The sequence below is a fragment of the Somniosus microcephalus genome, unplaced genomic scaffold (genome assembly GCF_052327205.1).
Source record: "Somniosus microcephalus isolate GS21.2 unplaced genomic scaffold, FLI_Smic_1.0 unresolved_chr9, whole genome shotgun sequence".
NCBI lineage: Eukaryota > Metazoa > Chordata > Chondrichthyes > Squaliformes > Somniosidae > Somniosus > Somniosus microcephalus.
Genome location: NW_028225187.1, coordinates 8327108 through 8333145, shown reverse-complemented (window position 1 = coordinate 8333145; position 6038 = coordinate 8327108). Strand labels below are relative to the sequence as shown.

At 46.1% G+C, this 6038-nt stretch overlaps 3 non-coding genes across 3 annotated transcripts; 2 read left to right on the top strand and 1 right to left on the bottom strand.

Annotated features, from left to right (window-relative positions):
- Positions 1 to 812: 812 nt before the first annotated feature.
- On the top strand, positions 813 to 894 carry trnas-gga (transfer RNA serine (anticodon GGA)). Its single transcript has one exon. It is a non-coding gene; the product is annotated as a tRNA-Ser (tRNA).
- A 3973-nt stretch (positions 895 to 4867) lies between these two features.
- Positions 4868 to 4941, bottom strand: trnan-guu (transfer RNA asparagine (anticodon GUU)). The gene has a single exon. It is a non-coding gene; the product is annotated as a tRNA-Asn (tRNA).
- Positions 4942 to 5069: 128 nt separating this feature from the next.
- trnas-aga (transfer RNA serine (anticodon AGA)) lies at positions 5070 to 5151 on the top strand. Its single transcript has one exon. It is a non-coding gene; the product is annotated as a tRNA-Ser (tRNA).
- The last annotated feature ends 887 nt before the right edge of the window (positions 5152 to 6038 follow it).

The window sequence follows — 6038 nt, the reverse complement described above, 5'->3', positions numbered from 1 at the left end:
AAATCAGTTAGCGTCAAAGATTTTGTCATTAGAAATTCATACCTCTAGCATTTGGCTGAAAACAAGAGATTGCAGGGGCTGGTCGCTTCTCGGCAGCGGCGCTAGCGACAGCAACAAGTCATCCGCTCACAGCTGACTCCTCCAACGTACTGGAACTGCATGTGACACAGCATTTCAATCCTCAGGCCCTGATTGGACAGATTCAATGGGGGTGTTCTCGCGCTGCTCTGTGTGATTGGTTGGTTGTTGTCATGTGATCAGGGTGCAGAGCGATGCAAGGAAGCTGCAGCTCTCTGGCAATTGTAACAGTTGCAAGCTTTCCATTCTAATCCATGTATGTGTAAACCTGAGGAAAGTGTAGAAAAGGGTTTTCAGAATGGATTATCCACTGTGGCCGATTTTCATGCTGGATTTTAATGCAAGAACGCTGCACTTGGAGTATTGGTATAAGGGATGTAGAATATCCATGCTGCCTGGCAGAAGACTGATCAATGAAGCGATTGTTCCCATTGGAAGCAGGAAGGCAGCAGCAGTATGCTCACCACTGTTCATTTCACGGAATCAAAGATTCCATTTTTAAACAAGAGATGAGTTTGCAAAAATTAAAAGTTACTCAGGGTGGGCTCGAACCACCAACTTTTCAGGTAACAGCCGAAAAGCGCTGGCCCATTGCGCCACAGAGACAGACACAAACATGTTTGCAATTGGAATTGTTCCACATGAACCCATGTGATTATGTGCCAGAGCGTTCACAGCAGAGGCACCGATTTCGAAGCAAATGAGAAGCTGCGTGGGTCCAAACCGCCGTCAGGGTAGTCGTGGCCGAGTGGTTTAGGCGATGGACTGGAAATCCATTGTGGTTTCCCCGCGCAGGTTCGAATCCTGCCGACTACAGGCACCGAGGACGTCGTCCCAAATGATCGGTTTTTACTTAATTTGAACTGCTGCCTTTCGGTTCCTCTGCCGAGATTCAAAGCTGCAATCAAACAAAGTTTCAAGCAGAAAGTATAACAAGCACTTCACCCCATTATGACATTACGAGAGGCCTAAGCCAAAAGAGAATACTACGTTATTTAACGCTCTTGAAACCGTCAAAGCAATTTTAACCGTCGAAAATATTTTATTTTGCAACCCATTGAAGAAAATGCACGTCTTCCGCGCAGCCATCTTGCAGTTGATGCTGCTTCCTACTGCAATGCTTATTTAATGAACAAAGCCAGACGAGCCACAGTTCTCAACACCGCCGGCCTAAATCGGTACATTAGATCATAAGAAATAGGAGCAGGATTTGGCCATGCGGCCCTCGATCATGCTCCGCCATTCAATAAGATCATGGCTGATCCTCTACCTCAACTGAAAATTACCGACCTAGCCCCATATACCTTGATTTCCGTAATGTACATATCCATCTCTGTTAGGAATGTACTCAATGACTGAACCACCACAGCCCTCTGCGTTAGAAAACTCCAAACACACACAACCCTTACAATGAAGCAATTTCTCCTCATCACAATCTTAAATGGCCGGCCCCTTATTCTGAAACTTTGACCTCTAGTTCGGGCTCCACAGCCAGGGTAAACAACCTCTCAGAATCCGCCCAGTCAAGCCATGAATGAATTTATATGTTCTTCCTTCGTAGCGTCTGCTGAATTCATTTCACCACAGAAAACTATGTTTAGCTGGATGGACAACCAGCAGGAAAAACAATGCAGCCAAAGATTTATTCTCCAACCACATTCCCTGAGGCACGCGGCCATACAAAGAGACAAAAGCAGCACACAAGAGAAAAGGCGATTTGAATACCGTTCGTAGTGTCGAATTTCCTCAATTTGACCGAACGCCATATGAAGCAACAATTTGAATCAGATATTGCATTTAATTTCAGTCGCAAAATGTTAAGCGATCACACACTGCAAACCGTACGCAAAAAGAAAATCACAAGGCCCGTGCGAGGCACTAAACCGCATTCAAATACAGCAACCAAATCAGTTAGCGTCAAAGATTTTGTCATTAGAAATTCATACCTCTAGCATTTGGCTGAAAACAAGAGATTGCAGGGGCTGCTCGCTTCTCGGCCGCGGCGCTAGCGACAGCAACAAGTCATCCGCTCACAGCTGAGTCCTCCAACGTACTGGAACTGCATGTGACAGAGCAGTTCAATCCTCAGGCCCTGATTGGACACATTCAATGGGGGTGTTCTCGCGCCGCTCTATGTGATTGGTTGGTTGTTGTCATGCGATCAGGGTGCAGAGCTGCAGTTCTCTGGCAATTGTAACAGTTGCAAGCTTTCCATTCTAATCCATGTATGTGTAAAGCTGAGGAAAGTGTAGAAAAGGGTTTTCAGAATGGAATATCCACTGTGGCCGATTTTTCTGCTGGATTTTAATGCAAGAACGCTGCACTTGGAGTATTGGTATAAGGGATGTAGAATATCCATGCTGCCTGGCAGAAGACTGCTCGATGAAGCGATTGTTCCCATTGGAAACAGGAAGGGAGCAGCAGTTTGCTCACCACTGTTCATTTCACGGAATCAAAGACTCCATTTTTAAACAATAGATGAGTTTGCAAAAATTAAAAGTTACTCACGTCTCTGGGTGGGCTTGCACCACCAACCTTTCAGTTAACAGCCGAACGCGCTGGCCCATTGCGCCACAGAGACAGACACGAAAATGTTTGCAATTGGAATTATTCCACATGAACCCATGTGATTATGTGGCAGAGTGTTCACAGCAGAGGCACCGATTTTGAAGCAAATGAGAAGCTGCGTGGGTCCAAACCACCGTCAGGGTAGTCGTGGCCGAGTGGTTAATGCGATGGACTAGAAATCCATTGGGGTTTCCCTGCGCAGGTTCGTAATCCTACCGAGGACATCGTCCCAAATGATTGGTTTTTACTTAATTTGAACTGCTGCCTTTCGGTTCCTCTGCCGAGATTCGAAGCGACAATCAAACAAAGTTTCAAGCAGAAAGTATAACAAGCACTTCACCCCATTATGACATTACGAGAGGCCTAAGCCAAAGGAGAATGCTACATTATTTAACGCTCTTGAAACCGTCAAAGTAATTTTAACCGTCGAAAATATTTTATTTTGCAACCCATTGAAGAAAATGCACGTCTTCCACGCAGCCATCTTCAAGTTGATGCTGCTTCCTACTGCGATGCTTATTTAATGAACTAAGCCAGACGAGCCACAGTTCTCAACACCGCCGGCCTAAATCGGTACATTCGATCATAAGAAATAGGAGCAGGATTTGGCCATGCGGCCCTCGATCATGCTCCGCCATTCAATAAGATCATGGCTGATCCTCTACCTCAACTGAAAATTACCGACCTAGCCCCATATACCTTGATTTCCGTAATCACAGAAATCACAGAAACCCCACAGTGCATATAGAGGCCATTTCGGCCCATCGAGCCTGCACCGACACATATCCCACCCGATCCCCGTAACCCCTACACCAACACATATCCCACCCTATTCTTGTAACCCCATGTATTTAATCCCCCTAACACTAAGGGTCAATTTATCATAGCCAATCAACCTAACCCGCACATCTTTGGACTGTGGGAGGAAACCGGAGCACCCGGAGAAAACCCACGCAAACACGGGGAGAATGTGCAAACTCCACACAGACAGTCGCCCGAGACCGGATTCGAATCCGGGTCTCTGGCGCTGTGAGGCAACAGTGCTAACCACATATCCATCTCAGTTAGAAATGTACTCAACGACTGAACCACCACAGCCCTCTGCGTTAGAAAACTCCAAAGATACACAACCCTTACAATGAAGCAATTTCTCCTCATCTCAATCTTAAATGGCCGGCCCCTTATTCTGAAACTTTGACCCCTAGTTCGGGCTCCACAGCCAGGGTAAACAACCTCTCAGAATCCGCCCAGTCAAGCCATGAAAGAATTTATATGTTCTTCCTTCGTAGCGTCTGCTGAATTCATTTCACCACAGAAAACTATGTTTAGCTGGATGGACAACAAGCAGGAAAAACAATGCAGCCAAAGATTTATTCTCCAACCACATTCCCTGAGGCACGCGGCCATACAAAGGGACAAAAGCAGCAAACAAGAGAAAAGGCGATTTGAATCCCGTTCGTAGTGTCGAATTTCCTCAATTTGACCGAACGCCATGTGAAGTAACAATTTGAATCAGATATTGCATTTAATTTCAGTCGCATAATGTTAACCGATCACACACTGCAAACCGTGCGAGGCACTAAACCGCATTCAAATACAGCAACCAAATCAGTTAGCGTCAAAGATTTTGTCATTAGAAATTCATACCTCTAGCATTTGGCTGAAAACAAGAGATTGCAGGGGCTGCTCGCTTCTCGGCCGCGGCGCCAGCGACAGCAACAAGTCATCCGCTCACAGCTGAGTCCTCCAACGTACTGGAACTGCATGTGACAGAGCAGTTCAATCCTCAGGCCCTGATTGGACACATTCAATGGGGGTGTTCTCGCGCCGCTCTATGTGATTGGTTGGTTGTTGTCATGTGATCAGGATGCAGAGCGATGCAAGGAAGCTGCAGCTCTCTGGCAATTGTAATAGTTGCAACCTTTCCATTCTAATCCGTGTATGTTTAAACCTGAGGAAAGTGTAGAAAAGGGTTTTCTGAATGGATTATCCACTGTGGCCGATTTTCATGCTGGATTTTAATGCAAAAACGCTGCACTTGGAGTATTGGTATAAGGGATGTAGAATATCCATGCTGCCTGGCAGAAGACTGATCGATGAAGCGAGTGTTCCCATTGGAAACAGGAAGGGAGCAGCAGTATGCTCACCACTGTTCATTTCACGGAATCAAAGACTCCATTTTTGAACAATCGATGAGTTTGCAAAAATTAAAAGTTACTTACGTCTCTGGGTGGGCTCGAACCACCAACCTTTCAGTTAACAGCCGAATGCGCTCGCCCATTGCGCCACAGAGACAGACACGGACATGTTTGCAATTGGAATTATTCCACATGAACCCATGTGATTTTGTGCCAGAGAGTTCACAGCAGAGGCACCGATTTCGAAGCAAATGAGAAGCTGCGTGGGTCCAAACCCCTGTCTGGGTAGTCGTGGCCGAGTGGTTAAGGCGATGGACTAGAAATCCATTGGGGTTTCCCCGCGCAGTTTCGAATCCTGCCGACTACGGCACCGAGGACGTTGTCACAAATGATCGGTTTTTAATTAATTTGAACTGCCGCCTTCCGCTTCCTCTGCCGAGATTCAAAGCTGCAATCAAACAAAGTTTCAAGCGGAAAGTATAACAAGCACTTTACGACATTAAGAGAGGCCTAAGCCAAAGGAGAATACTACGTTATTTGCCGCTCTAGAAACCGTCAAAGCAATTTTAACCATCGAAAATATTTTATTTTGCAACCCATTGAAGAAAATGCACGTCTTCCGCTCAGCCATCGTCCAGTTCATGCTGCTTCCTACTGCGATGCTTATTTAATGAACTAAGCCAGACGAGCCACAGTTCTCAACACCGCCGGCCTAAATCGGTACATTAGATCATAAGAAATAGGAGCAGGATATGGCCATGCGGCCCTCGATCATGCTCCGCCATTCAATAAGATCATGGCTGATCCTCTACCTCAACTGAAATTTACCGACCTAGCCCCATATACCTTGACTTCCGTAATGTCCATATCCATCTCGGTTAGGAATGTACTCAACGACTGAACCGCCACAGCCCTCTGCGTTAGAAAGCTCCAAAGATACACAACCCTTACAATGAAGCAATTTCTCCTCATCTCAATCTTAAATGGCCGGCCCCTTATTCTGAAACTTTGACCCCTAGTTCGGGCTCCACAGCCAGGGTAAATAACCTCTCAGAATCCGTCCAGTGAAGCCATGAAAGAATTTATATGTTCTTCCTTCGTAGAGTCTGCTGAATTCATTTCACCACAGAAAACTATGTTTAGCTGGATGGACAACCAGCAGGAAAAACAATGCAGCCAACGATTTATTCTCCAACCACATACCCTGACGCACGCGGCCGTACAAAGGGACAAAAGCAGCACTCGAGAGCAAAG